The sequence below is a fragment of the Sciurus vulgaris genome (assembly GCF_902686455.1).
Source record: "Sciurus vulgaris genome assembly, chromosome: 2".
Taxonomy (NCBI): domain Eukaryota; kingdom Metazoa; phylum Chordata; class Mammalia; order Rodentia; family Sciuridae; genus Sciurus; species Sciurus vulgaris.
The window spans coordinates 80328957-80353302 of NC_136462.1; the positions used below are offsets into that span (position 1 = coordinate 80328957).

The 24346-nt window shown below is 38.4% G+C and overlaps 1 pseudogene across 1 annotated transcript; it reads left to right on the forward strand.

The window, feature by feature from the left end:
* The first annotated feature begins 11609 nt into the window (after window positions 1-11609).
* On the forward strand, window positions 11610-13881 carry LOC306654754 (heterogeneous nuclear ribonucleoprotein H2-like; annotated as a pseudogene). Its single transcript has one exon. The product of its transcript is annotated as a heterogeneous nuclear ribonucleoprotein H2-like (transcript).
* The last annotated feature ends 10465 nt before the right edge of the window (window positions 13882-24346 follow it).

Below are 24346 nucleotides of genomic sequence, written 5' to 3' on the forward strand. Positions count from 1 at the left end.
AGGCACACAGTGAGTTGCTCAGACTCCTAGTGACTGCACCGGAATACTGGGCGGCTGTCTGGAGGAAGAGGCGTGCGGCGGGTCTCTGGGACGCAGAGTGATTGTACGGGTCCCCAGGTGGCTGCTCAGAGGAGGGGCCACATAGCCAGGCGATTAGGTGCAGAACAGGGTCCCAGGATCTAGGAGGCTTCTTGGTGGAAGAGCCGCACAGAGACATGCTTAGGGTGGAGCGAAGGTTCCAGGCCTGCGGGTAGATTCTCTGAGGAGGGGCAGTCTAAGGAGATTCATCTGCGAAGGGTGAGGCTCCCAGGCCCAGGAGGTAGGGCTGGGCCCCTGGGAACTTTACAGAGGAAGGCAGTCCAGCCCAGGCGGTAGCTGTAAATTGAGGGGAACCTCTAAGAGGGGAACTGACCAGCGAGACCGCCCCACCCGGTGAGTCTTCCCTGGTGGGTGAAGATTCCCCACAAGGACGGTAAAACCAGAGACACAGGCCCAAACAAGCCTTGCCTCAGCCTGCAGCCTAGTTCCCCTTTAGACGACCATTGGTCAACAAGTGGAGGCACCTCTGACCACTAGCAGGGAATATACCCCACCTGAAGGCCACCACTCCTAGAGAGGTAGCTTCTTTGTGGCGCACCACATTATCAACTTCCTCCAAGACTTCAGCCTACTGAAGGCTAAGAGGGGATATATATAGAAATCTTCAAGGAACTGTAAGTCAATAGAGGAAATCTGCAATATCTCAGCGGTCCACTGATACCTGAACAATATGAGAAAACAAGGAAAGAAAATGCTGCAAACAAATCTAGATGTTACATCAATAAAACCCAATGACAGCATGGCAGAAGAAATGACAGAAAAGGAGTTCAGAATGTACATAATTAAAATGATCAGAGAAGCAAACGATGAGACAAAAGAGCAAATGCACGCACTGAATGATGAGATGAAAGAGCAAATGCAGGCATTGAATGATCGCACCAATCGACAGTTAAAAGAGCAAATACAGGAAGCAAAAGATCACTTCAATAAAGAGTTAGAGATATTGAAAAAAAACCAAACAGAAATCCTTGACATGAAGGAAACAATAAACCAAATTAAGAACTCCATAGAAAGCATATCCAGTAGGATAGAACACCTGGAAGACAGAACCTCAGACATTGAAGACAAAATATTTAACCTTGAAAACAAAGTTGAACAAACAGAGAAGATGGTAAGAAATCATGAACAGAATCTACAAGAACTATGGGATATCATGAAAAGGCCAAATTTAAGAATTATTGGAATTGAGGAAGGCCTAGAGAAACAAACCAAAGGAATGAACAATCTATTCCATGAAATAATATCAGAAAATTTCCCAAATCTGAAGAATGAAATGGAAAATCAAGTTCAAGAGGCTTATAGGACTCCAAATACACAAAATTACAACAGACCCACACCAAGGCACATTATAATGAAAATACCTAACATACAAAATAAAGACAGAATTTTAAAGGCTGTGAGAGAAAAGAACCAAATTACATTCAGGGGGAAACCAATACGGATATCAGCAGATTTTTCAATCCAGACCCTAAAAGCTACAAGGGCCTGGAACAACATTTTTCAAGCCCTGAAAGAAAATGGATGCCAACCAAGAATCTTATACCCAGCAAAACTTACCTTCAAATTTGACGATGAAATAAAATCCTTCCAAGATAAACAAAAGCTAAAAGAATTTACAAAAAGAAAGCCAGCATTACAGAACATTCTCAGCAAAATATTCCATGAGGAAGAGATGAAAAACAAAGAAGCAAATCAGCAAAGGGAGGATTTATCCTAAAGGAATTGTCAAATAAAGGAGGAACCAAGTAGTGTCAAATAAATAAATAAATAAAATTTAAAAATGAACCATATGACCGGGAAACCAAATCATATCTCAATAATAACCCTGAATGTTAATGGCCTGAATTCATCAATCAAAAGACATAGACTGGCAGATTGGATTAAAAAGAAGGATCCAACAATATGTTGCCTACAAGAGACTCACCTCATAGAAAAAGATACCCATAGACTAAAGGTGAAAGGATGGGGAAAAACATACCATGCACATGGACTCAGCAAAAAAGCTGGAGTATCCATCCTCATTTCCGATAATGTGGACTTCAAGCCAAAGTTAGTCAGAAGGGATAAAGAAGGTCATTTCATACTGCTTAAGGGAAGCATAAATCAGCAAGATATAACAATCATAAACATCTATGCCCCAAACAGTGGCTCATCCACGTATGTCAAACAAATCCTTCTCAATTTCAGAAACCAAATAGACCATAACACAATAATACTAGGTGATTTTAACACGCCTCTCTCACCACTCGACAGATCTTCCAAACAAGAATTGAACAAAGAAACCATAGATCTCAATAACACAATCAATAATTTAGACTTAACGGACATTTATAGAATATACCATCCAACCAAGAGCGAATACACTTTCTTCTCAGCAGCACATGGATCCTTCTCTAAAATAGACCATATATTATGCCACAAAGCTAATGTTAGCAAATACAAGAAGATAGAGACACTGCCTTGTATTCTATCAGATCATAATGGATTGAAGTTAGAAATAAATGAAAGAGTAAAACACAGAAACTATTCCAACATCTGGAGATTAAACAATATGCTATTATATGATGAATGGATAACAGAAGATATTAGGAAGGAAATTAAAAAATTCTTAGAGGTAAATGAGAACAAAGAAACATCATATCAAAATCTCTGGGACACTATGAAAGCAGTACTTAGAGGGAAATTTATTTCATGGAGCGCATTTAATAAAAGAAGTAAAACTCAACAAATAAACGACCTAACACTACAGCTCAAAGCCCTAGAAAAAGAAGAACAGACCAGCACCAAAAGTAGTAGAAGACAGGAAATAGTTAAACTCAGAGCTGAAATCAATGAAATTGAAACAAAAGAAACAACACAAAAAATTGACAAAATAAATAGTTGGTTCTTCAAAAAAATAAACAAAATTGATAAACCTTTAGCCACACTAACAAAGAGAAGACGAGAGAAAACCCAAATCACTAAAATTCGGAATGAACAAGGAAATATCACAACAGACAGGATTGAAATACAAAACATAATTAGAAGCTATTTTGAAAATCTATACTCCAACAAAATAGAAAATTTTGAAGACATCAACAGATTTCTAGAGACATACGAATTGCCTAAACTGAATGAGGAGGACATACACAATTTAAATAGACCAATTTCAAGTACTGAAATAGAAGAAGTCATCAAAAGCCTACCAACAAAGAAAAGTCCGGGACCAGATGGGTTCTCAGCCGAGTTCTACAAAACCTTTAAAGAAGAGCTCATTCCAATACTTCTCAAAGTATTCCATAAAATAGAAGAGGAGGGAACCCTCCCAAACTCATTCTATGAAGCCAATATCACACTGATGCCTAAACCAGACAGAGACACATCGAGGAAAGAAAATTTCAGACCAATATCCTTAATGAACATCGACGCGAAAATTCTCAACAAAATTTTAGCAAATCGCATACAAAAACATATTAAAAAGATAGTGCACCATGATCAAGTGGGTTTCATCCAGGGATGCAAGGTTGGTTCAACATCAGGAAATCAATAAATGTCATTCACCATATCAATAGACTTAAAGTCAAGAATAACATGATTATTTCAATAGATGCAGAAAAAGCATTTGATAAAACACAGCACCCCTTCATGCTCAAAACACTAGAAAAAATAGGGATAGTGGGAACATTCCTTAACATTGTAAAGGCCATTTATGCTAAGCCCATGGCTAATATCATTCTAAATGGAGAAAAACTGAAAGCATTCTCCCTAAAAACTGGAACAAGGCAGGGATGCCCTCTTTCACCACTTCTATTCAACATTGTTCTTGAGACTCTAGCCAGAGCAATTAGACAAACCAAAGAAATTAAAGGGATACGAATTGGAAAAGAAGAACTCAAACTATCTCTGTTCGCTGATGACATGATTATATATTTAGAGAAACCTGGAAATTCCACCAGAAAACTCTTAGAACTCATAAGTGAATTCAGTAAAGTAGCAGGTTACAAGATCAATGCTCATAAATCCAATGCATTTTTATACATAAGTGATGAATCTTCAGAAAGAGAAATTAGGAAAACTATCCCATTCACAATAGCCTTGAAAAAACTAAAATACTTGGGAATCAATCTCACAAAAGAGGTGAACGACCTCTACAATGAGAACTACAGAACACTAAAGAAAGAAATTAAAGAACACCTTAGAAGATGGAAAGATCTTCCATGTTCTTGGATAGGAAGAATTAATATTGTCAAAATGGCCATACTACCTAAAGTGCTATACAAATTCAATGCAATTCCAATTAAAATCCCAATGACGTACCTTACAGACATAGAGCAAGTAATTATGAAATTCATCTGGAAGAATAAGAAACCCAGAATAGCTAAAGCAATCCTTAGCAGGAAGAGTGAAACAGGGGGTATTGCAATACCAGATCTTCAACTCTACTACAAAGTAATAGTAACAAAAACAGCATGGTACTGGTATCAAAATAGAAAGGTAGATCAATGGTACAGAATAGAGGACACGGACACAAACCCAAATAAATACAATTTTCTCATCCTAGACAAAGGTGCCAAAAATATGCAATGGAGAAAAGATAGCCTCTTCAACAAATGGTGCTGGGAGAATTGGAATCCATATGCAACAGAATGAAACTAAACCCATATCTCTCACCATGCACGAAACTAAACTCAAAATGGAATAAGGACCTCGGAATCAGACCAGAGACCCTGCAGATTATAGAAGAAAAAGTAGGTCCAGATCTTCAACATGTTGGCTTAGGACAAGACTTCCTTAACAGGACTCCCATAGCACAAGAAATAAAAGCAGGAATCAATAACTGGGATAGATTCAAACTTAAAAGCTTTCTCTCAGCAAAGGAAACTATCAGCAATGCGAAGAAAGAGCCTACAGAGTGGGAGAATATCTTTGCCAATCATACTTCAGATAGAGTGTTAATCTCCAGAATCTATAAAGAACTCAAAAAACTGTACTCTAAGAATACAAATAATCCAGTCGACAAATGGGCTAAGGAAATGAATAGACACTTCACAGAAGATCTACAAGCAATCAACAAACATATGGAAAAATGTTCACCATCTCTAGTAATAAGAGAAATGCAAATCAAAACCACCCTAAGATTCCATCTCACCCCAATTAGAATGGCGATTTTCAAGAATACGAGCAACAACAGGTGTTGGCGAGGATGTGGGGAGAAAGGTACACTCATACATTGCTGGTGGGGCTCCAAATTAGTGCAGCCACTCTGGAAAGCAGTGTGGAGATTCCTTCGAAAACTTGGAATGGAACCACCATTTGACCCAGCTATCCCACTCCTTGGCCTATACCGAAAGGACTTAAAATCAGCATACTATAGAGATACAGCCACATCAATGTTCATAGCTGCTCAATTCACAATAGCCAGACTGGGGAACCAACCTAGATGTCCTTCAATTAATGAATGGATAAAGAAACTGTGGTATATATATATATATATACAATGGAATATTACTCAGCCATAAAGAATGATAAAATTATGGCATTTGCAGGCAAATGGATGAAATTGGAGGATATCATGCTAAGTGAGATAAGCCAATCTCAAAAAGTCAAAGGAAGAATGATAACGCTAATAAGTGGATGATGACATATAATGGGGGGAGGGTACGGTTAGTGTTAGGGTTAGAGTTAGGGTTAGGGAGGGGGGCAAGTATGGAGGAAGGAAGGACTGTATAGAGGGAAAAGAGGGGTGGGAGGGGTGGGGGGAAGGGAAAAAATAACAGAATGAATCAGACAACATTACTCTACGTAAATTTATGATTACACAAATGGTATGCCTTTACACCATGTACAGAGAAACAATATGTATCCCATTTGTTTACAATAAAAAAATACATTATTAAAAAAAATTTCTATGTATTTTTCATGACTAAACTCAACATTATGCTTATTAAATTCATTCATATTGCTATCAATAGGCATATTTCATTAATTTTTATGCTCTATAGGATTCTGAAACATGGATATACTACAATATTATGGTATATTACTATCTACCTTTTCATTATCAAGTTTTCATGAATAATTTGAAGTTTTTTTGTAAACACAGAGTTAGATTTCCCCCACTCATCAATCTTACCTTTTAACTGTACCATTTACATTTATTGTAATTCATCACCATCTTCCTCAGTGTATATCTACCATCTTATTTTGTCTTTTTTATATCTCCTTTATTTGGTATTTCCTTTTCCTTTTTTCTTTTGGATTAGTTGTGTATTTGTATAACCCTATAAAAGTTTGAAGGCTAGTCACAATGATCAGTTCTCTTGTTTCAGACACCTAGAAGGACCCCAGTCTCTGTCCCTTGTACTTAGATGTGACCATATGACTTTCTCTGGTCAGCAAAATGAGTAGAAGTGGCATATGGCCCTTCTGGAGGAGGGTAAAGAGCCGGTCTCTAGTTTGTTGTGTTCTGTTCTTTGTCTCTGTGACTGTGAAACTGCGTGCCAACATTCGGCCTGAGTCAGCTTGTGTTCCCAAGTAACTCCAGTGGCAGAACCCTTTGTTTGACCAGCATGAACATGTAGCAAGAAATGAGAATTAAACCTTCAACCACTGAAATTTTGAGGCTTTGCTACTGCAGCACAACCTAGACTACCCTACCTGATCCATGTTTCATTTAATATCTCTTCTAGCTTGGAATTCATACACTGTGTACCTATTCTTTTAATTGTTTATTCTAGAAATTTGAAATTGCTTACTAAATAAAGTCTAAAAGTAATCAATACATTTAGCCATCTCTTGAACACTTGATTGAATTTATAAGACTCAAATTCTGTTAATAACATTGTATAATTTTATGCTTTTAATTTCATAAGACATTAATGTTCTAGAACACCAAAAATTTTAAATGTTTGCTTACATATTTATCTTGCTCTTTTCATTCCTTCCTGAATTTCCAATTTCCATCTGATGACTTTTCTCTTCAGCCTGAAATTCATCCTTTGAAGTTTCTTCTAGTGAGAGACTGCTAGTTATAAACTCTACTAGAGTTTTATTTTATTTTTATCTGAAAATGTTTTATTTGACCACCTTCTTTTTGGCGTGCTGTAGAGCAAACACAGGCACATACTTGGCAGGGATTCTACCACTGAACTATATCTTCAGCCCTTGGCTTTCTTCTTTTCTTAAAAGAAGAATTTTAACTTTTTAATTTTTTTCTGTATTTTTGGTGCGTTATAGTTGTGCATAATGGTGGGATGAATTACATATTCATAATGCATACTTGATCTTCATTTTTAAGTGACATTTTTAGATACTTCTAAGTTGGCAATGATTTTCTTTCAGTACTTTAAATTTAATAGCCCACTTTTTACTGGCTTACAACATCTCTATTGAGAAGTCAGTTATTAGTCTGTTATTCCTTTGAAGACAATCATAAAATTTAGCAGTCTGTCTTTCTCATTATGCTGAATACCCTCCTGTGTCTTTTAAGTCTTTGTAAATAAGTCAAGTAAGCCATAATCCCTGTAGTCTTCACTGCCAAGTACCTTCGTGCCTCCTCGGCTGGTGGACATTACATTAGTAACAAAGGGAGATGTTGAATGTTGCTTTACCATCCTTTCTGTATGAATGTCTATGCACAAAGACTTGAAGTTCAGAAAATAGGACAGTTACATATCTTTAAACTGGAATTAATATTTTAAAAATATCATTTCTTGTTTATGCCTAATAATTAATATTAGAAATTAGTGCCCAGTCCATTGCATTTTAATTTATAAGTTTGAATATCAAATATATTATTTTCTATCCTGAACTCTGACAAGTTATTTAACTTCTCTGAATTTGCTCCTCTGTAAAGTAGACATAATAATCGTATCTATCTAATAGTGTTATTAAAAGCGTCAAATGACAAATTAATTGCTACATAGGACAATGCAATTCTCTGTTTTACTTTTCCCTTCTCCTATTGCCATAAAGCAATCAATCACCATGTTCTGTAGATCTTCCCTCTCTCATATCTTCAACTGTCCACTGCTTTTCATTACTATTGTTTATTTCAGGCCATCATTATTTCTGCTAGGTTATTTACTATAATTGGCTCTTTGATAATCTCCCTGTTCCCAGGCTGGCCCCACTTTAATCCATTCCCTACCTTATGGCTTCAGTGATCCTTTAAAAACAATAAATCTGACATTCTGTTTAAAAGCCTGCAATCCTCAGGGTAAAGTTCAAGTTGATACCCTCTCCTTGACCACTCCCTTCTCCAGCTCCTCTGACCCCTGTTGCTGTCCCAAGGCTCCCCAGGGCTCTACAAGCCCAGCCAGTCTCTCTTTCCCTTATCCACAGGTCATTGCATTGCCACTGCATCTGCTTGGAAAGCTCTTACCCTCAACATTACATAACACCAACTACTTTTTGGGTCCCCACTGGGTTGTGACTTGCTCTCGGAAAAGTTTCCTAATCCCACCAAAGTTGAGTGGTACTGGTGGTCTTTGCCATGTAACATAATTTCCTGTTTACTTGTTCTTATCCCTCACTAGGCAGCAAAGTCACTGAAGGAAGGAACGCTTGCACTTGCTCTTGAATTTCCAGTGCCTAACACAGCCCCACATGGGTAGACTCTCAACGCTGAGTGAGTAAAAGTTCTGCTGATAAGCTACTTATTACCACCCAACACCAGTCCTGTACATATGCAACTGGTTTTCTGTTCCAAGGACAAAAAAAAAAAAAAAAAAAAATTGTTCTTGTGTGATTTTATCTTTTATCTTGTTGGATGTAATCTACTGCTTCAGTGTGGTAAGACCTTTTTGGGTCTCGACTCTATCATCCACGTTATTTACTCTTTCTATATATTATGTCATCTATTGTAATGGTATTTCACCTTCTCTATCCATTTGGAAATATCACAAAAAAAGACAGGTTTGTGGAGACAGATCTGTGGCACATTACAGCATCATAAGACCTGGTTTAATCAGTTAGAAGGGTAGCCACTGTATTGAGATAGTTTATCGAATGCTTTGTTGAAGCAAAACAAAATATTCCTGAATTTCCTAATTCTAAATTGTCAAGGAAGGATGCAGGATTTGTCTAAAATGATTTCCATGTGAGTCTGTGTTGTTGTTTATCTCTTCCATTTAAAGTCCAAATAGTTCATCGTAGTCTTATAGGCTCACCTGAGTGTTTCCTGCGATTAGTGTATTGTTTCTGACTCCACCTATATCTCTTTTGCTTTTACTTCCTCATCTTTTGAGAGGCCAGAGCACCCAGGTGTCTTCTCAGCCTGTCTTTACAAGTATCTTAGGGTATCACTCAAGAACATTCATGTCCTTTTGTCCCAGACTTTCTTGTGCTCAGTCTTATGTCTCTGTTTTTGAATATTTTACAACAAGCTTGCATTTGAAAATTTACAACTGGTCTTCATATTTAGAAATCCTTCATGTATTTCCTACTAAGATACTTTAAAATAAGATTTCCTTTGCATTTTGAAATAACATTTCAAGTGTACTTAAAAATTGCAAGTAGAGTTTTAGCCCAAGTGTTTTCTTTTTCTTGAACCAATTGAGACATAAACCAAATTGCAGATACATTATTGAAGCCAAAATTATAGGTGATTGGGTCGAATCAAGGAAATGGAGGCCATCTGAGTCTGGGAAGTTGGAGACTGCCCCTGGGAGAATGGAATATCAGTGTCTCCAGAGCCCTTTGATCACCATGTTTACCTGCCTCCTCCTAAAAGGCTGCAGGCAGGGAATGGCTAATTTATGCCCCCTGGGCTGCTACCTGCCTGGATCACTCCATTTGGCCCTTCCCCCTGTCCATCTACTTCTTACCTATTACCATCTCACTAGTATCTCCTGGGCCTAGTCAGGTAGGCAGGAAGGAGAAAGATAAGCAGGGAGAGAGCAGGAGAACAAAGGAGACTCTAATCTATAAAAGATGCAGGGTGCTCTCACTTCTTGGGGTACCAGAACACCAGCCATGGCCCCCTTCTCCCTCCTAGGAGAGGTCTGTTACTACCTCTAAATAAAACCTGCTTCATATGCTTGCTTTGACGTGCTTCTCTGGTGTTATACTTCAACATTTGAGGAAGCAGAACTTGTTCTGATAACCGATGGTATAAGCTCGGGGCAGGCTAGTGGCCAAATAAAATCCGACAGAAAGCGGCTGAAGCAAGCTTTATTGGAATTTCTGGTGAAATTCCCAGCCCCCAGGGTACAGGTCAGGGTACAGAGCCTGAGAAAATCGCACGAGGCCCCAGCTGCCCAGGGTCTTTATAGGCTGGAATGGGCGGGGGTCCTGCTGAGTGACAGGTGGAGGTAAGGGTCAGTGGAGTTTTCCTGCCCCGTTGGTCTCCAGGCGGCGCGCTGCACTTTGCCTCAGTTGCTCCGCTCTCTGTCATATAGTCACCCAAATTCTGACCTAACAGATGGTATCATTATCCTCTCCCGACCTCAATGCACTACTATCTATTTCATACAAACAAGGGCATTTTCTCTAGTTGAGCAAAATGAAACATTAGGAAACAGCCATCAAAAATCAGGAAAGAAGCCAGGTGCAATAGTGCATGCCTGTAATTCCAGCAGCTCGGGAGGCTGAGACAGAAGGATCACGAGTTCAAAGTCAGCTTCAGCAACATAGTGAGGCCCTAAGCAACTCAGTGAGACCCTGTCTTTAAATAAAATATTTTTTAAAAAGGCTGGGGATGTGGCTCAGTGGTTAAGAGCCCCTGGGTTCAATCCCTGGTCAAAAAAAAAAAAAAAAAAAAAAAATCAGGAAATGACCATCCATATGTTACTACCATCTAATCCTCAGGTCTCATATTCAAGTTTGCAGTTGTGTCTTATATAGCACAAGATTCCAGTTTAGAATCACATGTTGCTTTTAGTTGTATATCTACTCATTTTCCTTTAGTCTGGAGTGATTTCTTAGTTTTTGTTTGTTTGTTTGTTTGTTTTATTTTTTGTTTTATGCTTTTGCAATGCTGGTGATGGAGCCCAGGGTCTTGTGCCTGCTAAGCACCTTAACATTAAGCTATAGACCCGGCCTTTCTTAGTCTTTTCTTGACTTTCATTTCCTGATACTTTTGAATCTTACAGGTCAATTTTTTTTTTTTTTTGTAGATTTAGGGTTTTATGCTTCTTCATGATTAAATTCATGTGCTGCATCTTTGATAGGAATATCAGAGAAATATCTCCTGTGGGAGACTAGATCCTCTTTGGCATAAGGATCGTTTTGAGCTGAAAATATTGAGAAGCAGCAGATACAGGAAAACTCTCCCTTTTTTTTGAGTAAAATCAGGATGTGAACTTAGAAAGACACAAGGTATTCCTCCTCCCCTCCCTACCAGAGAGGACAAAGATAAACACAGAAAACATCTTATATGTCCTGGAGATGGTACCATAAGAAACTACATTAATAAGTGTTACTAAATAGCTTTTAGTTGTCATTTATTTGTTTTTCCACAATTTGGCTAGAGGCTCAAGTTCGTTTCCTTTGTCATGTCACTCCTTTAAAAATATATTGTTCTGAGAAGTAGTTCTGGTCATTGTCTACTGTCTCGCTATAGCTGTTTGAGGGAAGAAGGAGGAAAATTACCTGGTATTGTTAGAGTCACATTGAAATTGCATTGAGCCAAGCTTGCCACCAAGAGCCCAACAGTCACCATGATGCTGAGCACCGAAGGACAGAGAAGGGTTCGTGGTGAAGGTCAGGGGCCTACCCTGGTCTTGCTCAGCTGATGAAGTGATGTGCTTCTTCTCTGATTGCAAAATCCAAAATGGCACATCAGGTATTCGTTTCATCTACACCAGAGAAGGCAGACCAAGTGGTGAAGCATTTGTTGAATTTGAATCTGAAGATGAAGAGAAATTGGCTTTGAAGAAGGACAGAGAAACCATGGGGCATAGATATGTTGAAGTATTCAAGTCCAACAGTGTTGAAATGGATTGGATGTTGAAGCGTACAGGTCCAAATAGTCCTGATACTGCCAACGATGGCTTCGTCCTGCTTAGAGGACTCCCATTTGGCTGTAGCAAGGAAGAGATTGTTCAGTTCTTTTCAGGGTTGAAAATTGTGCCAAATGGGATGACACTGCCGGTGGACTTTCAGGGGCGGAGCACAGGGGAGGCTTTTGGGCAATTTGCTTCACAGGAGATAGCTGAAAAGGCCTTAAAGAAACACAAGGAAAGGATAGGGCACAGGTACATTGAAATCTTCAAGAGTAGCACAGCTGAAGTCTGAACCCACTATGACCCCTCTAGAAAGCTCATGGCTATGCAGCGGCCAGGTCCTTATGACAGGCCAGGAGCTGGCAGAGGGTATAATAGCATTGGCAGAGGAGCCCGTTTTGAGAGGATGAGGCAGGGTGCATATGGTGGAGGGTATGGAGGCTGTGATGACCATGGTGGCTATAATGACAGGTATGGCTTTGGGTCTGATAGATTTGGAAGAGACCTCAATTACTGTTTCTCAGGAATGTCTGATCATAGGTATGGAGATGGTGGGTCCAGTTTCCAGAGCACCACAGGGCATTGTGTACACATGAGGGGGTTACCTTACAGAGCCACTGAGAACGATATTTACAATTTTCCTCACCTCTTAACCCCATGAGAGTAGACATTGAAATTGGACCAGATGGCAGAGTTACTGGTGAGGCAGACATTGAATTTGCTACTCATGAAGATGCTGTGGCAGCTGTGGCAAAAGATAAAGCTAATATGCAACACAGATATGTGGAGCTCTTTTTGAATTCTACTGCAGGAACAAGTGGAGGGGCTTATCATCACAGCTATGTAGAACATTTTTTGAATTCTATAGCAGGGGCAAGTGGTGATGCTTATGGTAGCCAAATGATGGGAGGGATGGGCTTATCCAACCAATCTAGTTATGGGGTCCTGCTAGCCAGCAGCTGAGTGGTGGTTATGGAGGTGGTTATGGTGGTCAGAGCAGTATGAGTGGTTATGGCCAAGTTCTGCAGGAAAACTCCAGAGACTATCAGTCAAACCTTGCTTAGGTAAAGAAGGAGTACTAAACAGCTACTGCAGAAATAAAAGCTGTGCATTTATGGGAGCTGAATAGAATGGGAGGGATGTCTAGTATATCCAGTATGATTGGTAAACGGGTAATAAAATTGATTTTGATCACTCTTGGTCAGTTTTCTTTCATTTCTTCCTTTCTTTCTCCTTTTTTAAGAAAACAAAAGTTAAGTTTAACAGTTCTGCATTACAGGCTTGTGATTCATGCTTACTGTAAAGTGGAAGTCAAGATTGTTTTCAAACTTTAAGCTCAGTAATTTTGAACACTGAAACATTCATCTAGGATGTAATAACAAAGTTCAGTATTGACCATAACTGTTAAAACAACTTTCAGCTTTCCTCAAGTTAGTTATGTTGTAGGAGTATACCTAAGAAGTAAGCATATTTAGGTTAAAGCAGTTTCACTTATGTTAAATGTTGCTCTTATACCACAGTATATTGAAAACTTCAGATGCATGTTGAGAAACATGCTTTTCTGTAAAACTCAAATATAGGAGCTGTATCTACGATTCAAAGTGAAAACATTTGGCATGTTTGTTAATTCTAGCTTTTGATTTAATATCCTGTAAGACACGTGAGTATACACTTTTATTTCATTTTATTTTTTTTTAAGATCTGGGACAATTTTGAGCTGTAATAACAATACTTCAGGAGTTTGGTCATGTCATTTGTATGAAATTCTGAGGCTTTGATTTAAATATTTCCTTGTATTGTGATTTCCATTTAGATGTATTGTACTAAGTGAAATTTGTTAAATAAATCTTCCTTTTAAAAACTGGAAAAAAATATATATTGTTCTTTGTTTAAGGTGCTATGTAAGCTGGAATTCAAAGCTACCTCTTTGAGAAATAACTTGTTCTCTGGGTATTTCCTATATACATATATAATGCATATATTAATACATTTCTTTTTGTTTTCTCTTTTTAATCTGTCTTTTGTTATGGTGGTCTGTTCTGACTGTGAACTTATGAGGGATGAAGAAAAAATTATTTTTCCTCTCCTATAGTACACTATTTGTTTTTAAACCCTGAGTTACAAAAAATAAAGTAAATAAAAAATGTGTGAATAAAAGGGCCAAGATAGTCAGTAATGAAACATTAAAAAGAAGAAATCAAAAGGCGGAATTGACTAAGTGTCCATTGAATGCTGGACCTTGACACAAAATTTCACCTGTCAGAGTTCCATTATTGCTTAATGACTATAGACATTTCAATGTTTCCATGGTCGCCTTTCTCTCTAATTCTATACTCCCCAAGCAACCTACTAATTATGATTTGGTTTGTTAGGTTGCATTGGTCATGATGACATTTGCACATCAGGAAATGTGACTGTTTAAATATCCTTAACATGTTAAAAATTATCATCCTGGGTTATATCAGGTGACCTATGAATTTGGTTGAAGTCACATTCTATTTTTCTAAAAACAAAATCACACTTCAAACTAACCAACCTGGGGTCCATGATGTGTGATGAATTCACCAAGGTACACGCTGTGTTGTATGATCAGCACTGAGTCAGCAGGCATTTTCATTGGCTGTGCTTATCTTGTTTGCTTTCAAATATCAGCAATTTCCAAATAAAATGTTATTTTTATAACACAGGTCACATTTAGTTTGTGTGTGTATATGTGTGTTCATTCTCTTCCCTAGGTGATGTATAACCACTTCAAATATAGAACTATTTTTAAAACGGTAATAAAACACACACTTATATCAAACTATTTTTAAACACTTGCTGTGATTCTACAAGTTTTAAATTGATCCATGTTTTCTTCTTTCCCTACTTCATCATTTATAGGCAACATATAACAGTTTCTTCCTTTTCAAATTCTCTAACCATCATTTCCTTTCATAGCTTATTAATTTGAAGAGGCTTTCCAAAACAATATCATATAATAATAAACATTGCTGGTGTCATTATCTGCTTCTAACATCAAGAGGGTATGTCTAGATAGATCAATGTTAAATAGGCCAGGTGTGGTGCATGCCTGTAATCCTAGCTACTCAGGAGACTGAGGCAGGAGGACTGCAGGTTCAAGTCATCCTGGGGAATTTAGCAAGACCCTGTCTCTAAATAAATAATGAAAAGGACTGGGGGTATGTAGCTCAGCAGTAAAGCACCCCTGGGTTTAGTCCCAAGTACTGTAAGAGAGAGAGAGAGAGAGAGAGAGAGAGAGAGAGAGAGAGAGAGAGAGAGAGAGAGAGAAAACAAGCCTTCTTCCTACTATACATTTCGAGAGGAGAGATTTGTAGACAAATCAGGACCAAATGTAGTACTCTAAGATGAGTTTGTCTTTTCTGAGGATGATGAACTCCTGGGACTCCCCAATTCCTTTAAAGAACTGGTCAATAATATCTGTTAATCAAGTGCTACCTGTAGTATGTTTATTAAAGGGAGGACCTCAGAGAAGCTCACACAGAGCATCATTAATACAACCCAGCCCTACCCAGAATACAATTTCAGAAACCATACTAAGCTAGTGTCCCAAAGGAGAAAAACAAAGAAAAAACTAAATTGGTCTAAACTACAGCTATTGCCATGTTTAATTGTCTGACTCATAATTTACCTTGACTTCTAATCTACTCTGTTGCATTTACAGGTAAACTTCAATTTAATTTGAAAAAAGTATGTTACCCATTTGGTTTCTTTTAAATGCTCTACTATTGAGCTACATCCCCAGCACCACCCACTCTGTTTTCACAACTGTATTTGACCTATGTGGGAAGTACATAGTTTGGTGTAAGATTCATTTTTCATAATCAGTAGCAATGGTTTTAGTTATATGTCAACTGAAGAGAAAAGTTTATTTTCAAGAAATCATATCCATTAAGAGCCTTGAAACAATACAAATATATTTGTCAACACTTATACTTGTCTGCTCTCACCAGGCAATGTCTTTGTGTTTCTAAAACCTGTTTTCATTTTTTTCTTTCACCAAGCATTGGTGGGATGGGTTTTATTTCTAGTCTCACAGTGTCTTGTGTGGTGCTGGGAAGAATTTCAGAATCCTGCTCTGCTGTGATAGGCCAAACTTGATATATGAGCTCGCTGTTCCCTCAGTAGAGGGAGGACTTGGGGAGATATAACCTAAGTCAGATTGTCTCCCCAAACCCAGCTCCAAGGCAGCTCTATGGATCTGGGAATTTGCTTCTTTTCTCTCTTAGGTCAAAAGAATTGGGGAACAAAGGGGTTTTAAGAGAATTTAAAGATCCCAAATAAAATCCTCATTTTATAAATTCCTTTATTCCCTCTTTCATTTGCAAATGAGAATATTGAGAGTTAATACACATTAGTGAAGATTTTTTTTTTTCAATTTGAACAATATGAATTACCAAGAGAGATTTAAAAATAATGATTACCAGATCTACCCCAGACTTCTACTTCTGGAATCTCTGATGGTAGAATCCAGGTATTGGTTTTTTTTTTTTTTTTTTTAAATTTTTTAAACAGCTTCCAAAGGAGTTTACTGAAAATCTCAGAGGATTTTAAGTGGCAGAATTGGGGGAAAAACTCACTCTTCCTCTGACCTTTTCTGTTATCTGAGCTGTATCTACTTTACCACTTCTCTGCATCTGATAATTCACCCCTTCAACAGTAGTAACCACTACATATTTTATTGCCTTTATTGGAGAATTGGACTTTTCATTTGTTCTTTTTTCTTTTTATTTGTTCTTATTTGTGAATATCATGACACCTTCCTCCTCCTTAAAACATAGTTCATTTCTTGCAGTCACCTTTTGATTCTGCATCAGGCTGACAACTCTGTTTCTAGCCAGTCTCTCCCATGACTCCCTAGCCTTCTATGATAAGGTGTTAATTCTTTTAAGATGCATTTACTGGAGATTTACTGCGGACATGGCATGAGATCAGGTGACATAAATATGACTAAGACATGGTCTCTGTTCTCAAAAGCACACAGTATAATGGAGGACATTTAGAGGAAAGAATTCTGATCGCATGTGGAAAGTGGTATAATAGAGTATGGGTAAGATGTTGTGAAATCACAGATAAAGGATTAGGCAGGGATTTACAGTACACATTATGTACTGTTTTTAGCTGAGGAAAAAATGGTCTCTTGATCTATTAAAATTGAAATGTTTATAACCTACATTGAGGAAAATTGACCTAAACATTGTCAAAATACCATGTTCTCTGAATGCTTCTAGAAGTTTATGCCAAGGAAGTGATAGGACAAGGTGTAGTGGATGCTGTAGTGCATGGTCTGATTCTCTCACTTCAGGACCAAGGCACTCATTCCCTTAGTGGGAGAACTCTGAAGAGATACCCAGAACTAGAAGAGGTCAGTTTCAGGATGAGGAATGCAGCTCTTTGAATGCACCTTCCAGAAGTAGTTGTCATGGAGTACCAGGCAGGTGGCAAAAGCATATCGCCTGTGGAAGTTGAGGTCCCTGGGCTGGTTTCTACTTCTGTGGACAAGGTGCTGTCTGACCTTGAGCTGCTCTGGCCCTGGTCTCTTTGTGTGTAGAGTGGGATGAGTGGAAGAAGTTGCCTTCCATTGCTCGAGTTCAGAGACAAATGTCTATATCTTTTATATGCTGAAATTAAAAGTCTTTTGCATGACATTCAAGACACTTCTCCTTTGGCCTCAATTTTCTCTCTCTCTCTGCATTTGTGTGTGTGTGTGTGTGTGTGTGTGTGTGTGTGTGTGTGTGTGTGTGTATCTACGCTGCCTCATCATGGCACATAGTTCTCTGCTCAGTGCCTCTGCTTCTCTTTTTAGTTTTTCTTCTGTTCAAATTGCCTTTCCCATAACAATGTATTTATCCTTGAAAGTCCTTCTCCAGGTGATATCCTTGCTCTCAAGTCTTTCTGATTTCCTTCCACCCCCACCCCTTTCCACATATTGCTTCCTATACCTTTGTGCTCACCTCTACTGTACCTTGTACCAGAGTCTGGTTTGTGTTATAATTTTATGGGTTGCTTTTGTTGCCCAGAATTCTCAGAATCCTGGATTTAATTATGTCTTGGGAGAAAGACAAGGTGGCCCAGGCTCCCAGGTCCCTCAGCTGCCTTACCTTCTCTTGACAGCTGTTTTCATTCACATAGGAGTCCTGGTCAATATTTATATCTGAGTGATAAGTTGTCTGGGAGGTGGGGCAAGTGAGCTACCCCAGAGGTAAGGGATGAGAGGCACCTGTGCCTGGACTGGAGAGAATATGGGAGGGGGAAAACAGGGAAGTTTCTTCTAAAATGGAAGAAATCAAGAGACCGATGAACTACTAGGCTGTAAGATATCTAGGTCCTTCTATAATCCAGGAACCACAGACAACCAAAACTCTATCTTTCCTTAGACCCCTGGGCAGTATCTGCTCTCCATTTAAGAAGACCCTGAGTTGGTACAGAGGTGGGAAAGGACACACAGAGAATGAGTCCTGTTCTTGGGACTGAGGAAAACTGATAGTGTCAGAAACCTGGTGTGGCGGTGCCAAGGGCGGGTGCTGTCTTGTTCTGTGTGTTCTGGAGCTGGATTGTTGACTGCACCTGCTGGGCTCACAGGCCAGTCAGGGCCACCCTCTGGGAAAGCAGAGCCTGTGCCTGACTGATCTCAACTAGGAACTCTGTTGTCAAGCCTTTTCCTTTTCCTCCTTGCTGTGCGAAGTCTTAGAGGAAAAATCAAGAGGAATGATAACCAGCATAGACTTGTGCTTCTTGCTCTTTGTAGTTGGTCACCCTCTGGAACACAATGGACTCCACCTCCTTGTTTCTCACCTGCCTGCAACTGGATGTCCCCCCTCTCCCCTTCCTGTCACATTCAGACTCATCAATAGTCTCCTTAGAGAGATTTCAGGGAGACAGGAAATGCTTCCCTCTCTTCCAAAGAAAACAGTCCGTCTTCACTGAGTGAGATAATAACCAGAAATGAAACATTTTGTTCTGCATTCTAGGTAGTTCTGGATTCTTAAGAAGAAGAAGAGAGGAGAGAAAGAGAGAGAACACTACACTAGTGGGCTAGGAGGGGTAGGAGCTTGTGTGCAGATGTGTGGAAGAGATGAGGGGAAGAAGTTCAGGAAGGAGAGACTGAGACCTGAAGATAAAGCACAGCTCTGCTGAAGTGGCTTCTTTGCTCTTCACATGTCTCCAAATGCCCTCAGATTCAGAAGTACTTTTTCACGCGTGACTGAGAATCAACTTTTAACTACCTGGCCCAAATTCTTTTAGTGTCTGAGGCCAATGAGAGGGAGAAAAGAGGAAGAGTCAATTTCCAGACTCACCTCTCTCTCCTGCAGCCTATTGTCCACATCTGCTCCTTGTGGTGGGTCAATTTTAGCCAGGAGGTAGCCCGAGTGCAGAAGAATCAGGGAAGAGGACGTTGCAAGTCATGGCTGAGCTTTCTGCAGAGGAGGGAGAGTCAAAGGTGGAGGAAGAAGTACTCTTCATCATCCATCATCGCTTGCATTTGACAGAGACTCAAAGGAAGGCAGGGAGGTGGGAGAGCTCCAGAGTAGAAAAAGGGAAGGCTCTAGGTGTTCTCTGACTGGAGACTGTTAGCGTGGGGGAGTTGTAGGCAGGTTAATGAGCAGCAGTGCATTCTATGTGATTGATTAGGGATTCAAATTTGGCTTTCTCTTTGTTGGTAGTTGGGGAAGGGGGAGAAAATTAGGGAAATTTTCAATTATTAATCAAATCCTAGCTGTTTTGGACCAATTGCTACAGGGATTGTTGTCTTGCTGTACATAGTGAATTGGTTTCTTGGACTTGTAGATTATGGATCAGAGATTTATCTGCATAAATGGTCTGACTATTGTCCATTTATATAGTTAGTCTCTCAGTTCCCCCCTTTTGGTCATTCCCTTACTCCTAAGAGGTTGACCTACTTGGGGAAAACTGGAATTCCACATCTTCACTGCTTGGAAATTGTTCAGTCATCTTCATAGTTGACTGATTTGCAAGATCTTTTTTTAATCTTTTCTTTTTGTATCCTTATGTCAATTATGTGATGAGAGAATGACTGCACAGAAACTTTTAAAATTCTGGAAATTTTAAAAATGCTACAGAACAGCATCATGATCACTATCACAAAATTAAGAAAAATTAGTAGTCATTCTGAGATGTTTCAAAACCACGAGTCTCAATTGTCCAACTCAGGCTAAGGGAATAAATCATGAGAATCAAGCTTACAGATCCAAAGAGTTGTTTTAAGGCAAAGTATAGTCTTTTTAAAAATCTTGAGTGTTTTCTTGATCTGAGTACCACAAGAAGTGTTACTAATGGCATAGACACAATTGGAATGGCCTTCCAATTTGTGGAATTCTGAATTGCCTCATTGGTGTCAATAATGAACCCAAGGATTATCTCTCTAGAGATTTGTTGCTAACAGCATTTCACAAGGTCCCTTCTAATGAGCATGAAGAAATTGTTCAGGAAGATGTGGGAAGGTGGCTTAACCTATTGGTGAAAGAACTTAGTATATAGTATGTGATATCCCTTGCAATGTTTTGCTATGCCTGCACGCAGGAGGATAGAATGTGGAGGTAAAATCATTAAATGCATGGACCTTCCATGAATAGACATTCCTCAGTAAGCAGGGGTATAAACCTATGAGTCCCCAAGAAGGTCAATGTGACAATAAAGGATTGTAGGAGTACCTTTGGGCAAGGAGTTCAAGAGTTTCTGAAAGTTTTTGTTGATTTTAATTTAAGGATGCAATTGGTCCTTTCAGCCTTTCCAAAAAATTGTGCATTGTAAGGATAGCATAGTTTTTGAGTAAAAATTTTTTCAAAATGGTTCCCTTAAAGTGTGTACCTAGATCACTTAATATAAAAGCAGGAACGTCCCAGGTTGAAAACGCAAAATTAAGTGACCTTTTAGTGACTGTAAGGGCTGTAACTTTTTGGCAAGGAAATTCTTCAACTCACACTCACATACATACAATACCAAAGTCATATTCAAATATCACAAAGGTAGAAGCTGGGTAAGTGACGGGAGGTATCCGGAGGTAGTCCTTGAGAAGTGTTCCTGGACATCTCCAACTTTTACAGTTTTTTCAGGATTATATTTTTGACAGTTGACACATGACCAAAAAATAGCCTGCGTTGTTTTTTCAAAGTTTTCCCACCAATGTTGATTTAAGAATGTAGTCAATTTGTCTATTCCATGATGAGTATTTCATGGAGAAATTTAAAAAATGTAGGGGAGGAAAAATTTCTTACTCAATTGTTTTGTAACAAAAGAAATTACTAAGAGGAAAAACATGTAAATTTATTTAATGTAAGTTTTACATGACATGAGAGCCTTCTTAAGGAAATGAAGACCAAAGAAGCAGTTTGAGGGGCACATGGGTCAGGGTGGGTATAGCTTAGTGATAGAGCACTTGCCTAGCATGTGCAAGAAGTTGGGTTCAATCCCCAGCACCAAGAAGAAGAAGGAGAAGGAAAAGAAGTTGTTTGAGTTGGATCTGCATACCCTAAGTTTGACAAAGATTAGTCAAACAAAGGGGTATGGGCTAGAGCAGTTAATCATGGAGAAGAAGATAGGGCTGGTTTAACAAGATTGGTTTGTACAGATTTCTCTCAGCATCAGTTCTTCCATCGTCTCTGGTTAGAAAAATGTTTTCCTTCCTCCAAATGCAGGGAGATACCTTTTGTGTAGGGATTTTATCTCCTTTTAGGAAGGTCACAGTACCTTCTTGTATCTGCTGGTTTTCAGTTGCTTTTAACTCAACATAACTAATATGCTAGAGTGGCATGTTTTGGGGTGATGGGTTTTGTTTTGTTGGTACTGGGAATTAAACCCAGAGTGCTTGCTCTACCACTGAGCTATATTCTCAGTCCTTTTAATCTTTTGAGATAGCATCTTGCTAAGTTGTTGAGGCTGCCCTTGCACTTGCGATCCTCCTGCTTGTCTCCTGAGTCACTGGAATTACACGTGTGTGCCACCACACCTGGGTGGAGCGATGTGTTCTGAACCCCTTAAATAATTGATGATTTCACCACATGAAATCATCTGGTGTAACTAAGCAGCTGCTATTGAGGGGATTATTTGAATGAAGAGTACAACCAAATCTTCTATTTTTACAAAATCAGGGACTAAATGTTGATTTTTTATAATGGCTTCTGAATCCCTCCAGAGATTTATCCTTTGAGGATTTAGAATCATAATCTTGGTTAAAGCAGTGTGGCATTTGGCATAATGATCTACTGGGGCCTTTCCTTAAGCTTCTATATTATCTATTTTGCATGTACCTCCATTTTGGAATGGTCACCTGGAAGTTCTTTAACGTGCTGTTTATTTCTGATGCTTGTTTCCAAAGCATCCCAAGGTCATATACTACCCCAAAGACATACTTGCTTTCATATGTATATTGGCTCTCTGGTCTTTATCTAGTTGATAAGCTGTGTAAATGCAACAAATTTTGCAGTCTGAGCTGATTTTATCTCAGGTAGTGGGCTATATTCTGAAGGAGAGTCTAGGATAGTGGCAGCACATCCTACTTGATAATGTAGGGGATTAGAATATTGCAGGCTCAATAATATGAGTCAATTATTTTGGGAAACAGCAAACATAAGAAAAGTTCTAAAAACAGGGCACATATTGCTCTTTCATAGGAGGAATTTAAATTTATAATGGAAATTTCCATTTGCAATGATGTCTCCATTTTCTGTACCAGGAAGAGGAGGACTTAATGATAGGAGACTTTTGTTTTGCATTGTACCAAAAGAACCCTTTTATTATTTTCAATTGATTTTTCTCCTTTTGTTGTTCTCTTTTGTAAAATCAAAATCCTATGTGAGTAATTTTACATTGCATAAAGTCCCACACTTAAACAACTGACAGCTTGAATCAGGCACTTTTAATACTGAATGATTGAATAATTTTTCAATTCATCTTTCACTTGTTAATCCTTTTGGATATGTCTCAAAGTGACCTTACATTCTGCCTTGAAAACTGTATATATGAGCCAAGAGGGATGATTACAATAGTGCCACAAATAGTACTTTCTGTCTAAGAGAGAGCTATGTTTGAGTAACTAAATCTTGTAAGTATTCCTTATTGCTTCTGTGAACTTATATGCAAAATAAACAATTTATACATACCAACATTAATCATGACTAGCATATGGAGGGTATCAAATAAAGTATTAAAGATATTTTGCTTTTTATATAAATATGGAAAAAGATTAAAATCATAACATCCTTATGATATAACCACCACAAATAGCATATTTAATTTGGAATTTCTTTTTTTAAGTTTTTTGCTATAAAGATTTTATTTTATTTTATTTTTTAAATTTGTTCTAATTAGTTATACATGACAGTAGAATGCATTTTGACACATCATACATAAATGGAGTACAACTTCTCACTCTTCTAGTTGTACATGATGTAGAGCCACACCAGTTGTATAATCACATATACACATAGGTAATAATGTCTGATTCATTCTATCCTTCCTACTCCCAGATTGCCTCCCCTCCCTTTACTCTCCTCTGTCTGACCCAAAGTACCTCTATTCTTCCCTAGCCCCCAATCCCTCATCATGAATTAGCATGTGCAAATCAGAGAAAATATTCTGCCCTTGTTTTTCTGGGATTGGCTTATTTCACTTAGCATGATATTCTTCAGCTCCATCAATTTATCTGTGAGTGCCATAATTTCATTCTTCTTTAAATCTGAGTAATATTCCATGTGTATGTATACCACATTTTCTTTATCCGTTCATCTATTGAAGGGCATCTAGGTTGGTTTCATAGTTTGGTTATTGTGAATTGAGCTGCTACAAACATTGATGTGACTGTCACTGCAGTATGCTGATTTTAAGTCCTTTGTGTAAACCAAGGAGTGGGACGGTTAGGTCTAATGATGGTTCCATTCCAAGTTTTCTGAGGAATCTCCATACTGCTTTCCATAATGGTTGCACCAATTTGCAGTTCCACCAGCAATGTATGAGTGTGCCTTTCCCCTACATCCTCACCAATATTTATTATTGCTTGTATTTTTTATAATTGCCATTCTGACTGAATTGAGATGAAATCTTAGAGTAGTTTTGATTTACATTTCTCTAATTGCTAGAGATGTTAAATATTTTTTCATATATTTGTTGATTGTATTTCTTCTTCTGTGAAGTGTCTGTTCATTTCCTTAACCCATTTATTGAGTGGGTTATTTTTTTGGGGGGGTGCTAAGTTTTTTGAGTTCTTTATGTATCCTGGAGATGAATGCTCTGTCTGAGGTGCATGTGGTAAAGATTTTTTCCCAATCTGTAACCTCTCTCTTCAT